At 40.8% G+C, this 22,732-nt stretch overlaps 1 protein-coding gene across 1 annotated transcript in view; it reads right to left on the bottom strand.

Annotated features, from left to right (window-relative positions):
- The window catches only part of JADE1 (jade family PHD finger 1), a 78,645-nt gene extending 56,522 nt beyond the window's left edge, over positions 1–22,123 (bottom strand). The window contains exon 1 of the mRNA XM_027659022.1: positions 22,109–22,123. The gene's annotated coding sequence lies outside the window, so the exon portion shown is untranslated. The remainder of the gene's footprint in view (positions 1–22,108) is intronic.
- Positions 22,124–22,732: the final 609 nt, after the last annotated feature.

The following is a 22,732-nucleotide window of genomic DNA, read 5'->3' as shown; positions in this document are numbered from 1 at the left end:
CTACTTGACAGTGACAACAAACCACATGAATTTCCTCAAGGAAAAAAAAAAACCACTTTTGCAAAACACAAGTGAAGTTGCCTTTTTTTTTTCTTTGCACTAAGGGTACGTCACTTATCTCTTGGGTACAGATGACACTAATAACCGAATGCCTGGACTCCAGCTAAACTATCAGTTTCCTATAAATAGTTGGAGGGAAGAAAAACAACAAGAATGCTGTATAAGGAAGTAGGAAGGATTGATCTTGAGCCTAATTTCAAATTTTTTTTCAGTTTAGCCTCCAAACTTTGTTCTACACATTTTCATATACAAAAAATTTATCAGTTGTGCAGGCAGGCTCAGTAGTTGCATGTGTAGCTGCCCAGACTATACACAATGTGGGCACAACACCTGCTGCACTAAAGCTCTCTGTAGACAAGTAGACAGGTTCCAGCTATTCAGTCCAAGCATTTTAAATGATCTCCACCCTTTAAGAGACCACTTTTTTGCCTTTGTTGAAAATACTTATGTTAGTGGACAGAGTCCTGTCCACGTGGATTCAGGTCCTATTCATTACTGGAAATTCACAGCCAAATTCACAGCAGGTAGTACCAAAAGCATTCTAAGATTTCTACAGCAAAATGTAATGACTTCATTTTAATAGGTAAACATGATGAGCTCCACAAATGACTCCTGAGGCATTAGAGATCATCAGTCCCACAGAGAAAGAACGATTGTCCCGCACTATCAAATTTATCACTAATTTACAGAGACTGAATCCACAAATACATTTCTATCACTTTCCAGTTGCTTAATTAATTACATATATTAAGCAAATTAAACTGAAGGATGCAGCGAGTACTCCCAGGGCAACCAAAAGCTATGTTACCAGTAATTTGCTGCTTTTCCATTCAGAAGCCCTCTGAATTTTCTTTTAGTGGCAAAGAGGATCATAAAAGGATGAAAGCTGTGATCTCACTAGTACAGCAGAAATCAAAAGAAACTTCTATCTCATTGAAATTAGTGAAATAACCCCAAGAGAAGAATTTTATAAACATGTGCAGGAGTGAACAAGTTCCTTAACACATGTTCAGTCTTGAACCATGTTATCCCTGTTGTGTGCACATACATATTTTGTGTCAAACGGACAACAGAACCTATTGAGTGAAATATCACCACAGTCAGTTTATTTAAAATGTATACCCACTTTTGTTAATTTTTAAAAATACTGATTTTTCATGATTATTCAAAATCATCTTATAAAAATAATTTCTGATTATTCTGGAGCTCTATTTAGATTTTGAAAAATACATTATTGGCATTCATTTTGCTTGTGCTACAAGAGCACAGGACATTTGAGGAGCACAGGACATGTCAACTGTCTTCACACATAGAAAAACCAACCAAATAACCAACAAAAACCAAACAAAACCAAGCCAAAACAAAAAAACCCACCAAACAAAAACCAACCAACCAATCCACCCAAACTGAAGAGAACATACGTGAAGGACAATTCTACAGCTATTTTGTGGTAAATGATAAACCACAAAGTGTCCCTTAGTGGATGTACAAAATTCGTGATCCAGAATTTGGAATGTCCTCATTTCCTAACACTTTTTTTCCTTTTTTTTTAAATCTATGGAAGAACTGCTGACTGCTACATTTCATAGGGAGAGGCAACTTTATTCTTTCCTGCTTTAGGTGCCAGAATTTGGAATGACTAATTCTTCTGTTCTAGCCTTAAAGTAGCAGTTCTGAAAGGAAAAAGACATAAAATATGTCTCCTCATCTTTTTTAACCCCAATTTTGAGATGTAATTTTTAGAATCTTCTTGGAATATTCTCTAAATATTAAATGTGCCCCATGATACAAGGTCAAAGCCCTTCTTGTATTTTATTCATACCAGCCTTTGTACTTTGAATTAAAGGTCAAATGAATCAAACAACTTAAATCTGACATAACTAAAAAAACCCAGAATATTTGAACTCTTTCACTCCATATCCTCCAGACCTTTATAGTGATTTTGGTTTAATGTCTAGATCTATGCCGTGATTACACTAAATGTTTCTTGAATGAACAAAAAGTCCTCTGATAAACAGCTAAGAAAGTAAATGAATTGAAGAAGCAATAACATTTTCAGAAGAAAATTACTTGTTACATATAACAAGCTCCGACCATCTAAGAAAACAATCTGCAGTTTGGTTTCTTACTTCAAAGCAGGAACTGGCTAAAAGTTTTCCTGGAAAATGCACTAGCTTAAACCCAAAATCTGGTGAGCCATCCCTTCCTATGAATAGGTAATTAAAACACAACAGCATTTAACCAATATATTTATAATCTACATGGTCAAAGTAGATAGCACTTTTCACCAGAAATCACAGGCTAGATCTGTCTGCCAGAACACAAACTATATGTTCCCTTAAAGGTTACTCTGTTTCAGTCAACATAAAGTTTCCTCATCAAAATTCTTCTATTCATTGAGGAGAACCTATCTCAAGCCTTTTCTTTCATTTTAATGCTTCTTATTTCCTCTCCTCCTGTTCCTCATGGATAATCTTTATGTTGTTTTCATTCTTGGCAGCTGTTCCTCCCAGCAGCTGCCATGACACTTGGACTCTGTTGACAAGTCAAAAGCATCACACTCGTGGTCCCCTGGGTACTAAATGCAGCACAGTTAGTTAAGCAAAAACACTTCCTTTTTGAAGCAATTTCTGTGCCAGGAACTCTCCTGGTAAGTCTGACCATTCAACATTGATCCCCACTTAACTGAAGGGATATTACAAATCAGTGTAATTAAACAGGAATTCTGACATACTGAGCCACTGCCATCTCATGTGTGTAACTTGAACCCACGCCCATGGACCTAGGCATAGTAAAGATATCAATACTATTTTGATACCAAGCATTGCTACTTATTGATTTCAATATCCATTGGCATCGCTACCCATTGATGACTGTTGATTTCAAAACTTTGATATTGACTGGCATTGATACCTATACACATAGGTATACCTTTCGATATCAATAGGCACCAATGCCTGTATTTTTTCATGCCAATTTCCATATCTATCTAAAGGCACTGATACCTACTGATAAGTACAGTTATCAGTACCTCTTGATTTTGAAATCAAATTTGAAATCAAATTTTGAAATCAAATTTCAATATTAGTAGCATCAAAACCTATTTCAATGTGACTTTTGACACCAATAGGCCTATAAAGAGTATGGTACCTTTTTAAAGGAATCAATACCTTTTAATATCAATGTCTGTCAAAGCTAATCTCAATATTGGTAAGCATTCATAGCTATCAATTTCAATATTTATTTTTATATCATTAGGCATAGATACCTACTGATATCAAAAGGTAGGAATTGATACCTATCAATTTCTATACTGATTTTGCAATCAATAGGCATCAACAGACATTGACAGGCATGAAAATCTCTCAATTTCAAGAGCTACTGATTTCAATAGTGATCTATACCTATTGATTTTGATACTTATTTTGATATCAGTAGGCATCTATACCTATTAATATTGATACTTTCAATAGCAATACTCCATAATATCTATATTTTTTAATACCTACTGAGAGGTAGGTATTGGTAGACTGATTTAGATAAGCATTGATACATATCAATACCTATCAATATTGATACCTTTTGATAGATAGAGAGACTTACTGTTACAGGAGTCATCACTAAGATATCAGTACCAATTGATAGGCATAAATACCTATGAATTTTGAAACCAATTTACTTTTATACCTATCCATATCAATCAATTTAAATAACTGGGCATATTAAGAGGCATCAATTCATATGTATGTTTATATACTGGCCAAAGAGCCATGTGAAGTTTTGGGGTGCAGGTTATAGGTGATATTATTTGGTATGGAGCTTTTATTTATGAAGGCTGACAACACAGCCAGCCATCAAACATCATTTCTCAGTCCCACACACATCCAAATCCAGCAAAGCAAGACAGACACAATCCCACAGAACTGCCTAAGAAGCTACAGTGCCAAATGAAAAGGCAGTTGCTTTACTGGCATTGTTTTGCATTTTAAATATTTTGTCAACTCTGGATTTTGCTTATGTGACTACAGAAAACCCGACAGCTACAAAAGCTACTGCTTGCTCCTGTTATCCCAACATGGACCAGCATGTGTGGTGTTGTGCAACTGGCACCTCCCAAAGAGGCAAGTTTTCGAAGTTCACCTCTTGCCTGCTGGAGAAGGCTAGGATGCCCAGACTAACACTTCTTGCTGATGGTAAATGTCACCATGGTATCGCATTACCACAACTAGTTTAAAACAGTCTGACATTTAAAAGATACCAACTTAGAAATCGCCTCCCAGGTACACCACTAAAGTAGTACTGAGTAGCAAGGAAAACCCACTGCCTAGCAATTCAGATCACCTTCCTTCAGCACTTTTGGTTTTTCCAAGGGCATTTCCCATGCAAATAGTGACTTTGGTCAAATCCCATTACCTTAAAAACATTAACAGGATCACAACCTTGAGGAGCATGACTGATGGCCAATTCTGAATCAGGGGATTCAGGATGGATATAATATGTCTATATTTTTTATATATATATATATAACTATAGCAACACCTCCCACACCAAACCTGAGCATGAAAACTAAGAGTGGTCCTAACCCATCAGTAATGTATATCAATATAAATGGGATCCCAACAGCCGTGCAGCTGCTTCATTAAGAAAATAGTCACGACATGAGACAGAGGTTTTCAATAAAAACTGGTGTAGTTTTCACAAATCATACCAGATCCCTTTGTGAGTATTTAGCTACAGAAACAGGGTGATGCACTTTGCAAACAAAATGAGTTAGAGGAAAAACATTAAATGGCTCAAATGACTGAGGGCCAGCAGCTTGGCTTTTAAGTTATTTCTCATCAGGAAATATCTTAGCCTGAAGAGAGTGTTTAGCAGATCTATGAGATTGGTGCTGAAATGCCTCATATCTCCATCATAATTTGGTTTAGGATGGTTGCACTGGATCAGACCGTGGCCTAAGGCCAAAGCATCTTCACAAAACTTCAAAACTTTCTGAAGGGTAGCTATTCTCCAGGGCTTCACAGCCTAAACTAAGGGTCTCTCCAAGCTTGAAGAGGTGAGAAAGGACAACAAAGCACAGGTGAAGAAAAGCTTCATAAGAGCTGGTAAAGCAGCAGCCTTAGCACAGCAGAGGGAAAATTAATAACAGGCAGTCAGCTTGAGTGGGAGGAATAATACCCTCTCAGCAAAAAAACCTTCTCTTTCTCCCTTTTATTGAGACACAAACTTCTGTCCCATTCAGCACCCCCTACACACACTTTGTGTAGCCTGTGCCATAGAGGAAGGAGGTAGAAAATCTCCTGTTTCCCAAGAATAATAGGTGATCACAGCCCAGCAGCAGCCTTTTATCAGCATTTGCTTAAGTCTCTGCAGACTCCCATGCGAGGGAACTCGGAAGAATGCTGTGGGCTGCCCTCTCTGGCATTCCTGCCTATATATCCATCCCAAACTGGTAAAACTATGGTACTACATGAACACAACATCCTGTTTGGAGTGATAGCCTGGCCGCACACAATAGCCAACAACAGCCCTTTCTCTCTTTCCCATCCGAAGAGACTTATAACTGACCCTGTCTGTGAACTCTCTACTGAAACTAGGAACCAACAAAGTTCCTGTAACAAGGGGAATGACCCTGTGCTGCACATTATTTCTGCAGAGGGAGTCCCAGCTACAGACGGTCACATCCTTGTGGGTCCTGTTGAGGGGCTGATGGGTTGGCACAGCAACTCCTGCTTGTTGAGACATGGAGGGGAGAGAGGGATTGCTGCAATCCAACAGCCCCTCAGCCAATAACTGCTTTCTAAGTCAGAAAAATGGTACCTACTCTTGTGTTTGTGGGTCAGGGACAGGCTTCACAAAGTTACTGCCCTGTGAGCGAGCTAATCATGGCAGTTAGTGTGAGAAAGGGGCTGCATGGTAGGCACTTAGCACAGAAGCCTGGAAGAGGCGTGCTTTTGCAGCGTGCATTAAACACAGTTCCCCAGCACTGGGGCTCAGCTAGGTACTCACCCAAGAGCTGGGACTGGGGAGAGAATTCCTGAGGTAGCTGTTCCATGGAGGAATTTTTCCACAGCTGATGGCTCTGAAGGAGGTGTTTTAAAGGTATCAGACCAGCAGTGCACAGTGTCACTGTGGCTCTGAGCCTCAGCTCAGAAAGGTCAGGCACCGACTCCCCCCCTCCTAGAGCAACATACAGAAAAAGCAGCACACTTTATGGGGCTGGGATCCAGGGCACTGGCACAAGGGCTCACTGAATCCAGGGATGGCTGGAAATATGGAACAAGGTATTTCTTGGCCTGTCCCTTCTAAGGGAACTGGGATCCTGGAGCAAACATCAGAACAGGCACTCTCGTCTGGATTCTCCTACATGGCACCTCTGTCATAGAGATGTGGGAGTTCAGCCATGGCACCAGATGGCTGGAACACTCCCAAGTAAAGATCCGTTCAAGCTCTACATAAAGAGTGCACATCTGCTCTGGTGTTCCCAAGCACGAATATTGTTCCTGACCGTCAAGGGTTCTACCTTCACTTTTTTAGCTGGATGAATTCCTCATTGCTTGCCAGTCTCCTCTATCAACAGCCATCATGTGATTAATGACTTCCAGGGAGACAGCAGGATTATTTGATGACACTAAAATCCCAATCCTTGCACAGATCAAATCAGAGCCTTGAGGCCCCAAAGCTGATGGTTTCTGAATTTTATGAAGTAAGACAGGTAACTATAAACTTGGCAGCAGGTGGTGAAAAAAGTAGAAAAGGCATTATACGAAGTGGAAACAAAGAGAAATAGGAATTCAGCATGGAAAGACAGAAAGAGAAAGATGGACAGTTACAGAAGGAAAAGGATTTCAACTCCAAATAGATACAGATGAATGAGGAAGGATTCCTCAGACTGCTGTGAGAGCCATCAGCATTTGAGAGCCTCATCTTGACCCTCGTGTCTTCCAAGATAACCTCACAGTGGCAAAACCCAAACTGAGGGATATAGCCTAACAAACTCCAAAACCAAAGCGTATTCAGTCCTGAATTCCAGACTAGATCCTTCCTAGAGGGATCCAGTTGTTCCTAGATCCCTTTGAGAACTGAATCCATATGCAGTAAATTGGGATAATGAAGGACTTCATTTCAAATCCATACTCATATTTAAAATCCAGCTGCTAATATAGACACAGCTTTAGTCTCTCCATTACTGTTCTAAACGTTGGCCAGGTATTTTCTCTCTTCTGTTTTTATTTAAAAATAGGTAATTATTTTCTTGTACTTATATCTGGATAATGCAGTATTTGATATTTACAAACATTCTTATCCACCACTAAATGAACTGCACCCCTTGCCTGACTGCAAGCATCCCTTCTCCCCATCACCACAGGTCTCCAAATAGTCATTTAATCTCTTAGTTTTAGGATTAAGTAGACACAGAATCTTATGTGAAAAATATGGTTTCTATTGAAAAGCAGCTAAAGACTAAAGGATTACGCTCCCTTTGCACTTGTCACTGGATAAATATGGTATCCAATCCATTTAGTTCCCATGCTTTCAGAATAAAAAAAATTGCAGGATCTTGGATCACAGCACTTGAATCGTTTGGGAGAGGTGGGTGGAGCGTGTTAGTTTTTCACTTTGCTCTTAGAGTCAGGGTTGAAGGGATGTATTAGGCAGTGTAGGTAAACTTGTAAAATCATTGTCTGTGTTATACATATTTTAGATAGTAATTTCACCTTTTGCGAAAAAAAAGGCGTCTTCAAGTTTCATTTTAAAAAATAAAAATCAGTCACTGTAAATCCTTAAGACTGTAAAGTCTAACCAACATCCTCATTTTTGTGGTAGGAAGGGTCACAATGCAATATCTGATCTACACAGTCACACCACATATGCATTCAAAGCCGCAGGGCTCTGAAAAAAGAGGAAAGGAGGGTCATCCCCAAAGAATTTACCTGCCAAGTACAAATCTTATTGGTTATAGCTCTTGTGCACAGTACACCTGAGAAAACCTTTAATTGCAAAACACTACTGATCTTCTTGTGGATATAGGAGCCTCTGGAAAATGAAAAGAGCAAGTTGCAATTCAGCAGCTGATAAGAACACATAGAAAATAATTCTCTTAATAGAACTGAAAAGCCCACATAATTTCAGTGTCCTTGAGATACTGTAACTACATCAAAGGTCAGTTCCAACTGATGTTGGTCCCACAGGGAATTTCTTTAACTACTGTTCACTAAGCTGTAGTCATTTCTACTTTTTATGCCAATAAATAATGGTACTCATCCAATCAACTAAAAGTAGCTGTGGCCTGTCTCATCATCATATTGGGATCTACTATAATCTACATAACCAGCACAGTACAGGCCAAAATATGCCAAGTGAATCTTGCCAAATATTTTGTCCGTAATTAGACAAATGTTCACTCAAATTTGGTAAGTTAATTTTTGATTGAATCTAGTCTAGCTACAATTAGATTCAAACCAGTATTTTCAAAGTTTTGTTGAAAGCCAAGGAGAGATTGACAGTAGTTCTTTTTCCAATAGCACCCTTTAAATAATACATCTTCTCCATTGATTTAAGTGAGTCCCAAAAATCTTGAAGGAAAATTAAAGAATCAATCAAATTAACCTTTTGGCCCTCCTGCACTCTCAATCTGCTTACCCACTCCTACTTCTAACTTGGGATCTATACATCTCTTAGCAAATACATTGCTTCCAGCACTGTTTGGGACTTTACTACTATTATTATACTTACCCATTCATCTGCATCATGTTCCTAACCTGTTTGTCTATCTTGTTGAAGAACTTCTTTAAAGGGAAAGTTCAGATTTGCAATTGCTACTTAGGAAGACTCTATCTGGCAGAATGCAGGTTTTTCTCAAGATGCTGCACTTCTGTTAAGCTCTTTCTGTAAAAATATTTAGGACACCACATAGGAAAAGGTATGGGACCATACATACACACTAAGACAAGCCTGTATCATTTACAAATATCAGAACTTGGCATTTTTTCTTGTGATGAGATTACCACAAGAGCACTACTTAAAGGTAAGGTCTGGCTTATTCTGCAGCCTCCTGAACTTTGGGTGTCAAAGTGCCACATTTTTTGCAATTTTTTTTTTCAACAATAGGCTTTGTCAAATAATCTTAAAATTAAAACTTTTTAAAAAAAAGAAGAGATGAGGGAAGAAAAAACCCTACAAGGCACTTGTAGCTTTTGAAACACTGTATCTATTTAATATCAGAGTTGTTTCAAATACTGCGAGTCATCAGGCACATTTTTGCTGTCTTGACTGCCAGAAATTGGTTTCTTTTTTTTATTCACTAGTAGAGACAGTTTCTAGTCTATAGAGAGTCTTTAGTCTTATCACCAAACAAACCAGACAGTCAGCCATGAGCCAATGAGTGCAGTGAACTCCGTCCTTAAATGCCCCTCAGCAACAGCCTCCCTCCCTTGGGATTTCACAGTAGGTGGCTCATCTATCACAGGTAGGCAAAGCCTGAAACCACATTACTGCTGCCGGTAGAACTGGGTTTTTCTCTATGAAAATCCATTTTTTTCTGAAAAGGCAAAACCCAGTACTTGAGAACTTGTCATTTCTAATGAACGTTCTGGAGAAAATATAGACCCTATGTAGAAGGAAAAGGACTGAGAAAACTCATCATTTCTAATTAATTTTCTGGAGAAAAGATAGACCCTATGCAGAATGAAAAGGATACGTTAATGCAGATGTACTTCAGCATAAAAAATGAGTGATGCAACCAAGGCCTTTTGTCTTAGCTCTCAAGAGGCATCTAAAACTTTATGTTAATATAATGCAATGCAAATACATTTTGTGTATGTGGCATGGGTATAACAACTCTGTTACTCAAATTTAAAGTAAATCAAAGAGTCCTTAAGCCCAACGGCTTGTAAACTGACTGCTTCTGACATTACTAGGAAGGAAGCATGGAAAAAAATTCTCTGTCAAAAGGAACACAAAAAACACGTACATTACCTCAAAACTATTCACCAAAGAAACAAAGCCCCAGAACTGAGACAGAACCCTTGTGTTACCATTAACCAGACACAAAATGGAGCAGCCTTGTTGTACTAAGTGAGTTGACATTTTTTGCCTGAGGCTAGCCTGTCCTGCCTCGACATGCTCCCATGTTGTGGTGCTCACAGCAGTGTAACCTGCAGCCCACAGCATCCTCAAAGCCCAATCTGATAAATCCCAGAGCCCAGAGGAAATCTGTCTCATACTAGAAAAGAGATCATGCCATTTTGAAGCAGATGTATGTTCTTACCATCATTTGCTTGAAAGCTTTCCATCTACTGATATATAACAGAAAGTGGAATGCTAGCAGAAGGAAGCAGTGCTTATTTTTTTTCACAATCTCTGCATTAAGGAGGTTAAGCAATACACATGTTGGAATACATATATTTAAACAAAGTAATTTAAGTCTTACATTGCCTTAAAATGAAGCAAAGCTTAGAAAGCAAGAAAACACATATCTGATATACCCTGAGATTCTCTTTGTAGATCACAGTACCACAGTCTGTTCACTGGATCACAGCCTTCTCTAATAGACAGCAAGACATATCAACCATCATCCAACACCTCAGAGTTTGTGGTGCACTGTTGGGAACTAGGCGAACTACCATCAAACCTTCGTGATGCAGTCATCATCACCTTGTATAAGAAGAAAGGAGTTAAATCAAACTGCTCAAATTACCGTGGTATTACTCTGCTCTCCATTGCTGGCAAAATCCTGGCAAGAATACTCTTGAACAGACTAATACCCGCTATAGCAGAAGGAATTCTACCTGAAAGTCAGTGTGGTTTCAGAGCCAACAGGAGCACCACAGACATGGTATTTGTTCTCAGACAACTGCAAGAGAAGTGTAGGGAACAGAACAAAGGTCTCTATGTAACCTTTGTTGACCTCACCCAGGCTTTCGACACTCTGAACAGAAAAGGTCTGTGGCAGATTTTGGAATGTTTAGGTTGTCCCCCCAAGTTCCTTAAAATGATCATCTCACTCCATGAGGATCAGCACGGTCAAGTCAGATATGGCAATGCACTTTCTGAGTCCTTTCTAATAACTAATGGTGTGAAACAAGGCTGAGTTCTCGCACCAACCCTGTTCACAATCTTTTTCAGTATGATGCTCCAAAGGGCCACAGCAGACCTCGATGATCAGGACGGTATCTACATTCAATACCATACTGATGGCAACCTATTCAATCTAAGGCGACTGAAGGCCCACACTAAGACCTTAAACCATCTTGTCTGGGAGCTGCTTTATGCTGATGACGCCATCCTTGTTGCCCACACAGAAGCAGCTCTGTAGCGTTTAACATCCTGCTTTGCAGACGCTGCTGAGCTCTTTGGGCTGGAAGTCAGCTTAAAGAAGACTGAAGTTCTCTATCAGTCCACACCCCAGGATGTCTTCCATCATCCCCATAACACCATTGGCAAATCAGAGCTCAAATCAGTCCAGCAGTTTAGTTACCTAGGTAGCCTCATCTCCTCAGATGGAAAGATTGATGGAGAGATAGAAAACAGGTTAGCAAAGGCATACAGTGCTTTTGGAAAGCTTCATAAAAGAGTCTGGCAAAATAAACACCTGAAGAAAAGTACAAAGATCAGTGTTTACAGAGCCATTGTGCTGTCTGTTCTTTTATATGGATCTGAATCATGGGTCATCTACCGCCACCACCTGTGTCTCCTAGAATCATAGAATCATAGAATAGATTGGGTTGGAAAAGACCTCCAAGATCATCAAGTCCAACCCCTGATCCAACTCCAATTACTATATCATGGCACTAAGGGCCACGTCCAATCTCTTTTTAGAAACCTCTAGGGATGGTGAATCCACCACCTCTCTGGGTAGGCCGTTCCAATGCCTGATAACCCTCTCTGTAAAGAATTTCTTCCTAACATCTAACCTAAACCTCCCCTGGCAGAGCTTGAGCCCATGTCCCCTTGTCCTATTGTTGGTTGCCTGGGAGAAGAGACCAACCCCCACCTGGCTATAACCTCCCTTCAGGTAGTTGAAGAGAGTGATGAGGTCGCCTCTAAGCCTTCTCTTCTCCAGACTGAACAACCCCAGCTCCCTCAGCCTCTCCTCATAGCACTTGTGCTCCAGTCCCTTCACCAGCCTCGTTGCTCTTCTCTGGACCCGCTCCAGCACCTCAATATCCTTCCTGAACTGAGGGGCCCAGAGCTGAACACAATACTCAAGGTGTGGCCTCACCAATGCAGAGTACAGGGGAAGGATCACTTCCCTGCTCCTGCTGGCCACACTGTTCTTGATGCAGGCCAGGATGCCATTGGCCTTCTTGGCCACCTGGGCACACTGCTGGCTCATGTTCAGCCTCCTGTCGATCAGCACCCCCAGGTCCCTTTCCGCCTGGCTGCTCTCCAGCCACTCTGTGCCCAGCCTGTAGCGCTGCAGGGGGTTGTTGTGGCCAAAGTGCAGGACCCGGCACTTGGCCTTGTTGAACTTCATTCCATTGGAGTCAGCCCATCTCTCCAGTCTATCCAGATCCCTCTGCAGAGCCCTCCTGCCTTCCAGCAGATTGACACTCCCTCCCAATTTGGTGTCATCAGCAAATTTGCTGATGATGGACTCAATCCCCTCATCTAAATCATCGATAAAGATGTTAAAAAGGACTGAACCCAACACAGACCCCTGGGGAACACCACTGGTGACCGGCCGCCAACTGGATGCAGCTCCGTTCACCAGCACTCTCTGGGCCTGGCCCTTGAGCCAGTTCCTGACCCAGCACAGAGTGCCCCTGTCCAAGCCATGGGCTGCCAGCTTTTCCAGGAGTATGCTATGGGAGACAGTGTCAAAGGCTTTGCTGAAGTCTAGATAGACCACATCCACAGCCTTTCCCTCATCAACCAGGTGGGTCACCTGATCGTAAAAGGAGATCAGGTTGGTCAAACAGGATCTGCCCTTCCTAAACCCATGTTGGCTGGGTCTGATCCCTTGTCCATCCTGTAGCTGCTGTGTGATTTCACACAGGATAATCTGCTCCATAACTCTGCCAGGCACCGAGGTCAGGCTGACAGGCCTGTAGTTACAAGGGTCAGCCTTGCAGCCTTTTTTATGGATTGGGGTGATATTTGCCAACTTCCAGTCATATGGGACCTCCCCAGTGAGCCAGGATTGTTGGAAGAACGCTTCCATCAACGCTGCCTCTGTACAATCTTAAACATCCACTGGTCAGATTATGTGACCAATACATCTGTTCTAGAACAAGCAGCAGTCACAAGTATTGAGGCCATGTTGCTGAGAACACAGCTGTGTTGGGTAGGACACGTCTCAAGGATGAAGGACCACCGCCTCCCTAAGATCCTGCTTTATGGTGAACGTGCCATGGTCTGCCCTGAAGAGAAGATACAAGGACTCCCTGAAACAACATCTCAGCCTTGGCCATATTGATCAACAGAACTGGTCTACTCTGGCCTCCAATCGTGAGGTCTGGAGACACACCATCTATAATGCTTCCTTTGAGAATGCACGCAGGATCACTCTTGAGGAGAAAAGACAATGCAGAAAGAATTGTATCTTGCAGAATATACCACCTAAGGAGTCCTTCTGCTGTGCCTTTTGCAACTAGACTTCTCTATATCATATTGGCCTTTTTAGCCACCAGTGCGCTTGTAATAAAAGTGGGTAGAGCCCTCCCAAAATCTTCGTTCGCGGAGCCTAGCCACGATGACGATGATGATGCTTGAAAGCAATAAAGTAACTTACTCTTGCCTAATCCATCTCAACTGTTAAGGGTAAACAAACACAGTGGCTTTAGACATGGTCTTTATTGTTAAGTTACTACTGCCTCTCTCTCTCCTCCTACTTCTCTGAGGATATAAGAACATTGCTTTATTTTCACACTCAAATATCAGAACAATTCCTTTTCCCCTTTCCCTCTAGGAACAGCAATACAGTAATTTCTTTCAAATTTATTTCCTTGTCTCTTTAATAATTGTGACTTTGTACATAGAAACTTAATAAATTACAACATTGAAAAAATTATGATATTGTATTGAATTTTAAACTTGCATCTACAAGATAGAAAAGAAAGAGTAAATGGATTTCCACCCCAAACCTGAAAGATGTTAACAGCTACAGCCTAATCAGTGTTTTTCTCTCCCATCAGATTACCAGAGGTCATATCTTGCAGTTCTCAGCTACAGCTTCTGCCTTCCAGATGAACTACTGTGTACAATTCAAAAGCCATTTACAAAGCCAGGTAGCGTCAGCACCCCATTTCTTTCAAATGCATTTTTGATCCTTTTTTTACCTCTTCTGGCCATGGTATTTAAGGACCTTATTTTTGCTGATTAAATTATTAAAGTATTTGGGAAATTTGCCTTAAAATAACTGAGAAAAGCATGCATCTGTAAAAACCAAACCAAACAAAAACTTTTTATGAGCAGCTGAGCACTAGGGCAGGAATACCACTAAAAGGCAGATGTGCCCGCTCTGCTGTCACCCCAGTTTGGGAACTTACAAGCTAGTTCTAGTTTACTGATCTTTAGGACACACTAAAAGGCCCATTTGTTCTCCCTAGCTGTGAGAAGATTGTGAGGACTCTGGTGAGAGATCATAAAATTGACTAAATTTTCACTTCCAACAGCAGTGATTTGTATGTTAATAATGTGAAAACTGAGGGAGAACAGTCTCTAGAGAAGCCTGTGTGTAGAACTATTCCCAAAGTGTGTCAGAAACAAAGCCAGACACCTAATTTCTAAATATTGAGTTCGAAAGAAAGAAATTCATGCTGGTGCCTAAATAAATAAGTTCCCTTATTTTCAGAGATGCACAAATCACACACAAATCACGCTTGCCCAGCAGTCATTTGCACAGAACATCACATTTGCTCAACTTTTTGATTTGACCAGGCAGGTCAAATATATACTATACCAACCATTACACTAATTTAGTACACGTGCTCAATTTAAGAGAACCGTAGGTCTGCATTTGCCTAAACAACATTTTCCAGTGCTCCAGTCTCTCACAACTGGTACGCTCCTTCAGCCATAAGAGGTTTTAAATGTGGCAACACCACTTGGTTTCATTATTTCAGTCAAGTTAGAGATCTTTTCTCCACTGTGAACTGAACATGGATGAAAGCAACTGTAAGTGGAGGAGGGAGGAAGATGAAGGAAGATGTTCTAGTTAAAAGCATTTCTCTACCTGAACATGAGAATTGATGCATTCAATCAGTTAGAATTCTTTCTAACATTCTAGATGTAAGTGGGCAGGACCCCAGTAGTTTTTGGTGAGAAAGAGAAGTGGAATGGAAAGAATCAGTAACAGTGGCATTGCTGAAGGAGCACGTGAAAACTAGGTAGGGACACACGGAGCAGAGAGACTTCAGCAGTTGTCACTGGAAGGGAGGAGCTACCAGAGGCATCATGGCAGGCAGTCTAATGCACAACTAGGAACCACTGGCAAATTAACTCATAAAATCATGGCACCTTCATGAACTAAAAAAAGAATCATAAAATAAGATTTTAAACGCAACAGCATTAAGAAACTTCGTGAAGTGAAAGTGCAATGAAAGAAAGTAATATGATGAACAGTGAAATAAATTTTGAATTTGAAAACAAAGATCTTCAGAAGCTAAATCGTATACATTAACTTTTTTTTCCACAGTTCTTGGGACACATTCTTTTAAATATGTTTATTAGCTGGTATGTAGTTGGCAAAATCCTGCACATGTTATGCTCTAGAGAAAGAGAATGAGAGGTAATTGCCTCAAACTTTCATCCCAGATGAAGGTACAATAAAGACCTTCCCTCAAGGAGATACATCAAATAACAACCAGCAAAGAGTTCCTTACGAGGTGTAGCAGTTTGAGCCACATTTAGAAATCTAAAATCCAATTTTTAGGCTTCCCCCACCCCTTCCCACAATTATCCTAACACTGGAGAGAAACTTTCAGACTGGAGGCTTCTGTAGGGGAAGGGGGAAGTATGTACATTTATTTACACAAATAAATACTATACAAACTAAAGGCAACTACATATATTACATTTCTATCAGTCAGTCCTTTCAAGCCCCTCCTTTAACTTTAGTCCAGGAGCCTTTAAGGCTGATATGTAACACAGTCCTTTGCTGTGGGAGTGTTCTGGGTTCCTGAACACTCCCTCCTCACCAAGTTCCAGCAGTTGTTTTGTTGCAGTCTCTCCTCATGAAGTCCGAGAAGATAGCTTTGAGTCCTTGCTCTTCTGCTGCTGTGCGATCTCGATCTCTCTCTCTGCTCATGGTCTCACCTCGGTTCGTAGGCTGCTGCAGTGTAGCTTATCAAGCATACATGTCTTGGAATCTTCATTCCTCCACATCAGTTCTCAGCTGCCTCCGGTCAGCTTCGGCAGGCAGCTCCCGAGCTCTTGGCTCGTCTCCAATTTCTCCTGGGACTCTTCTCCCAAGTGCCGGGCCCACCTCCACAGCCCGTCCACTTGGCTCAGCTTCAGTGCTGAGCCTCTCCTCCACTTACAGTGGAGGGAAAGAAAAGCCCCCTCTACAGCTTCACTGCAGAAAAGGAGGGGGAAGACGGCTTGGCTGCAAAGCCTGCCCCTCTCCTCTTACCTCTTCCTTCACAGCACACACTCCAAATGCTGACTCTAACTCTAGCCAAAGGCTGAGCTGGGGGTTGCAGGGCTCCCCTCCTCCCCCCCCGGAGGGGAAGAGAGGGAGCCCAGCCACCCCTTGGCCTTGTCCACCTACACACAGCAGACACCAACAGCAAAACAACCAAGACTGCACTGCCAACCGTTTCGAGTGCTGTGATGTATGATTTTGAGCAGAAGCGAACAACATGAGTGGTGATTGGCTCTCCAGGGAACACTGTCCTGGCACCCAATCACCTCTGAGCCCCCCAGCTTCTCAGGGGGGGCCAATCTCAACCTATGACACGAGGGTAGATAAGTTCCACCTCTACAAACTGCACATTTCATAATCTGCTTATACAGCAGCTCATCCATACAGCTGTCCCTTCATTTTAAATACACCTGCTGTTTTAGCTGTGCAATAAAGTACTGAATTGAGTCTTCAGAAGCAAGGATGAAAAATACATAAGCCCCTGCTATTCTGAAACTAAAGGTGAAGCAAACCCTTTGCTTTTCTTTCAATTAAATGCTCTTCCTTCATACCCTACTTTACAAACCTTGTGGCAGGAAAAGAAAGAGGCAAATTATTTGTAGTAGACACATGATGCAACGCACTGCATGATATAACTTAGACTCTGTTATATATGGTGTTGCTACACTCCCCTCAAGTTGGCAAACATCTCCATGTTAACAGGCCCCACTTTCTGCCCGGCTGGGCAGAAAGGTCAGGCTAAGAACATCCCCATGCAGGATCCATTGTTTTCCTATGAACTGTGCCTTGTCTATCAAATTAGTCACTTAAAGAAGTGAAACAGTTACTTGGTTAAATGATTGTTTCCCCTGGCTGTTAGACAAAATGTACAACATCTCCAGGCATGTGATCAAATGATTGAGAGTTTGACCTAAATTTACTTACTGTGCTAAACAGCCAAAGGAACAAAAAGATTACGCCTCAGTGCCTACTGTCAACTATGAAGATTATTTCTCAGTCTGTAACTGCAGATGAACTGCAGTTTTGTAGTTTTCTGTGCCAGCTTTTTGGAGCAATTACAGGTCAGGTGACAAAAGACATTTTGTAGAGTTTAGGCCTTTTTTTTTCTGTTGTTTGGTGGGTTTCTTCTCCTGGAAGATTTATGATAACTGGTTTTGCACTTTTGGGACCCTAAAATGATATTTTTTAGAGATGTTTTGACTAAGCTTGTGTAGAATTTCCACTTGAGACAAATTCAAGTTGAATCCTTACAAAAATACCAATCTCAAAACAGCAGAAGTACAAAGAGATCATAGTCTCACACATTTGCTACATCAGACTGAAAACACGTGCACTTTTTAGAAATAAACTTTCTATAGGGGGAGGGGGCATTCTGAAATTTCATAGACTCCCTTGATTTCCACAGCACCTGCTCAAAGCTATTAACATGCAGCCTTTTAAAAACAGGTTGAGTTATTTTATTACTATGTCATTTAAAAGAAAGCTGGCAAAATAATGCATTCAATTAACAAGACTGAATATTTCCAATTGAAATTCAAATGTTTTGGGCATCTGACTCCCTTTACTTCTTTTATAAATAGATATTCATATTCTCGTAACAGTAGTTTTTCAGTCCCTGAATGTGTGGCTCCTGGTCATTTTGAGAGGCTGCAGAGAATGAGAAATAGGGCTAAGGGAGTGATCTACACCTACGAAATAGTACTTATGTGCATAGCAGAACATGTATATGTGTGTCTATGCAAGCTCCAACAGAAAAGTAACCTGCAGTAGTACAAGGAAAAAGAACTATGGAATAAACACTAGTCTGTGACAAATCTAGTTGCTAGAGTTCAGAGAAGCCCAAAGACTAATATGAGCAGGAACTGACTCCCCTAAAATCAGCAGTACCTGGTTCTCATCCATGAGATCAAAGGGTCTGGCTCAGTTTAATGGAAGCATTGGTACCATGCCATGGGCAAAGCCTGTCAGAAGAGGAGGCCACTGCAGGACTAGAGGCTTTATCAGGTGACAAAACCAGAAGAATAGGTTAAAAAAAGAACATGAAAAGGGACTTACCACTTCCTTATGAACATAGAGTCCATAGTGAGACACTTGAATAACTGTGTATATAAAACTTGTGAGTTTAAGTGGCTGTATTTGCAAAGCCCATTTGGAATACTGTTTTTCTGAAGTGTAGCTTTACTGTTCGGTCTGTTACAACACTTTAGTTGACGAGTTGCATTCAGTGTTGTAAATGGTTTAACTTGACAGAAATATAACATAAAATAAGTTTTATTCACATTCCTCCCTTCACCTACTCAACACTGAGCATCTCTCACCTCCAGCTTCCTTTTGGCTCCTCTCACCAAGTTCAACAAAATGAGTTTATTCTTGGTTATTCCTGTAATCGCTTTTCTTTCACAAAAACTGCTATCGTAGGATTTTATTTAGGTTTTCTTCTTTGTTTTTATGTGAATATACCTTTTTACAAAAACAAATGTCTTTTTTTCCCAAGATGTAAAGGGAAGGTTGAGAAAGAACCAAGTTTATTCCCAGTCCTAGGTATAGCCCAGCTTTATTTTACAAGATCAAGCAACAGGACATTCAACAGCAGGCAGGGTGAGGGGAAGAGACACACTGAGAGCATGTTGATGAACTTCTTTCAGCATGACAAGGCTTCCTTCTTTTTGCAATTCATTTAAGCTCTTACTCCAGGTTTTTGAACAAATTCACTGCTGGTAGTCCCTCAAGGAATAATTTTTGAAAATTATAGCTCACCAAAAAAGCCCTGCTTACAGATAAACATTTACTTCTGTGAGTCAAAGTAGCACCCCCACACAGACCCCACCGGCCCACATTTCAGAGTCTGGAGAAGATGAACATCGGAGTCAATGTTTTAAAGGCACTTCAAATATACCTCTGGTGACTCAAAAATGTCTCAGTCAACCCTTTTTTTCTTTCTAGAGAACAACGTGATGCAGTGATCGTTTATCTGATGTTTCAGATTATTAAGCCTGGATAATAATTCCTTGTTGCTGGCACAGTGAAGTTCTCTCCATCTGCCTCAGGCCCTTCATCCCTCCCTCACCCCCAAATCACTCTCTGCTCTTCATTGTCAGAGACTGAAATATTTAATGGCTTAAACATTGCTAAGATCACTTTTGTCAAACTGCAAAGAAACAGCTGCACAACCAGCAAAGCCTACCATCCCTGAATATGCCTACTGTGAAAGGACCTTCAGATAAGTGCGTGCCATTGTCCAACTATCCCAAGTGATGAAGGGCATGCATACCTGAAGCTACGAACTAGATTGCCAGATACCTACATAGTGGGATAATCCTTCTTATCATGCCAGTGTTCTCCCTTACATGATGGCTTTGCTGTGAAGACCCCTCTGGAGAGTATTGAAGAGTGGTGACATGTCCTGTGACATTGTAAAACTCCCCGCCCCAGAGGAAGTACGTTCCCACTTGAGCTTGAAGTGTATAATAACTCATGAAATCTCTTGAGTTTTGTGGAAGGCTTCTCCCAGCCCCAACAGATCATGACCATCACTTCAATCAACAGACATGAAAGCTGCAACTACCAAGTTTCATCATTGGATCTAGCGGGTGGTGACTGTATATACCTTTCCACTTTTATCCTTTTTTTCTGTTCCTTTCCTTATACATTTCTTTAATATTGCTGTATTGCTATAGATGATAATACCCAAAACGGCAACATACCTGCTTACCTTTGAAACAAAACTGTTCTAAAATAAACCCTACATATATATATATATATATTTACAAACACCAATTATTCAGTGTCATTTCACTCTAATCCACCCCAAGGGATTTATTATCAAGAACCTGGGTTACCCTCCTGTTCTGGGGTGGGTTGTAACATTCTTATACCAAATAAAGATCTGCAATCAAAGACAAGGGAATTGCCTGCAGCTGAGCTGACAGTGACAAACTTCAGGCTGTACAAAAGATCTCCTTACAAGCTATGCCAAGCAGTATTACAAGCAAAGCCAGCAGTCTGAACTAGCAGCCCTCTAATTCTCGCTGCCTGCACTATATTCCCTCAGCAAAAAATCCCTTCGGGCAGCAAGAACAGCAGTAAACCTGTCATTAACAGCCACAGTACTGTCACATCAGTGACTCTCCTGTATCAGCTACTGTCTTTAGCTCAGCTGTTTGTCTCTTTGGGGAGAACTTACCTTGGCTGTCAGGAAATAGAATATGTACATTGATCCTTCATAAGCATATACAAGCAGTCTGGAGCACCAATAAACAAAACAGTCCTATTCTTTGGGAAAATCATGTTGACTTTTAAAAAGAAGCCAAACGATACCTCTATGAATAGTCCTATATATGAACCAGCATGGTAGAATTTACATGTAAATATATCATGTAGAATAAGTCACTGTCACTCATTCCCTCTCCCTGCATCAACACTGGGAAACAGATTGTTTTTAGCATGTGTGTGCTACAGAACTGTGTTTCCAAAACACATTGCCAAAGTCCTCGAATCACAGCCAAACAATTGGCTAAACCCTTAGAAACCTACTGGCATCGAGAAGCACAAAAAAAAATCTTGTTCTTCATGTCTCATCAGCCTCTGTGCCACGTGAACATCTATTGAAAACAACCACCGCAAATTGGGGAGCGTATCTGTTCAACAACAGTCCAAGGTGCTATCCATTATCTAACAGCATCTGAAGAGAGACAGATTTTATAAAAGTAACTTTTTGGTACAGCCAAAGCACTACAACTGAGTTGTTGAAGTGACAAACTTATGGCATTCTGATGAAGTAACGTGAGTTCAGAGAAACTTGAAGCATTAAGGCAAATTTTGAGGCCACCTGAAATATAAATACAGCTACCTAGAGATATCACATGGGAGTGAGGAGAGAAGTAACAACAGTATCAGAATGTACTTGGTAGTGCTGTTAAGAGGCAGAAGAAACAAAAAGTATAAACATCTTCAAGTCACAAATCTCCACAGTACTGAAACTGGCAGGAAATTATTTCATAGCATATATTGGAAATCTTGATCACCTAAGTACACTCAGAAAGCCAAACTAATCTAATAAAATACTTAAACCACTAAACCTTTGTGTAGGTACTCTCATTCTGAATTATGGTGGATTTAATGCTGCTCATCTTGAATTTTTTTTCACAATTAACTACTTGGAAGAGTAGACTTTGCATCAACTGTAAGCCCCATGCTTACAATTATTTACATAGTAAACCCAAGAGGAACAAAGGTGTGACTGAGACAATAGCCTCGTGTCCCTGAATAGGAAGCTCTTAAAAAAGAAGAGATAGGGACAAAAACATTTGTGTATCCCCCACTAGGCATGCTGGCTTTCATAGCACTGCAAACCAAATTAAAAGCCCCAGTCCTCAAGAGCGATCCAAACCCAGTGCACACAAATAAACAATGCACTGAAGACAATGAAGCAAAAGAACTTCCTTCCCAAAAGCAACTCACCGGTGCAGGGGACAGAAAGACACAAGAGCTGGGACCAAAGCCTGTAACAAGTCCAGGGACCCAGAAGCAACAAACTAGGACAGGATTTAAGTATATGCCAAGGAAGGCACTCCAATCCTGCCTGTACAAAAGACGATAGAAGATGATAGCTGTAAATTAACACGCTATATTAAGGGATTCAGGTGATTAATGCAGACCCTGTAGTGAATAGACTTTTTTAAAAGGGCTTTATGAGCCCAGTCGTGGTAGCTAGCTGATTTATTTTACATCTCTCGGCAGAGGAGGCTTATGTAATAAAAGAGACCAGCAGTAAACCAGAAAAGGATGAAATTGTTCAGGGCCTTATAAGTGAAATACCAGTTTGATACAATGGGAGTCAGGGTACAAAGCTGCAGAAGACACAATTCAGAGATAAACTAAGCTATATAAAAGGTGAGTTTCCACAATTCAAAAATGATACCTTTACATATCCATGGCTGACAAAACACAGATTTTTGACTATAGAGTAAGCATCAGGATCTCTACAACAAAGCAGTGCCATGAGCCACTGGATCTAAGTGTGCAGTGATGTACATCTTGACTAGTGTGACAAATTCACAAAAAATCTGTATACCATGTGTAAAA

This window comes from Corapipo altera, unplaced genomic scaffold (genome assembly GCF_003945725.1).
Source record: "Corapipo altera isolate COAL_440 unplaced genomic scaffold, ASM394572v1 255, whole genome shotgun sequence".
Taxonomy (NCBI): Eukaryota; Metazoa; Chordata; class Aves; order Passeriformes; family Pipridae; genus Corapipo; species Corapipo altera.
Note: the sequence above shows the minus strand (reverse complement) of the source record. Positions and strands in the feature narration are given on the sequence as shown.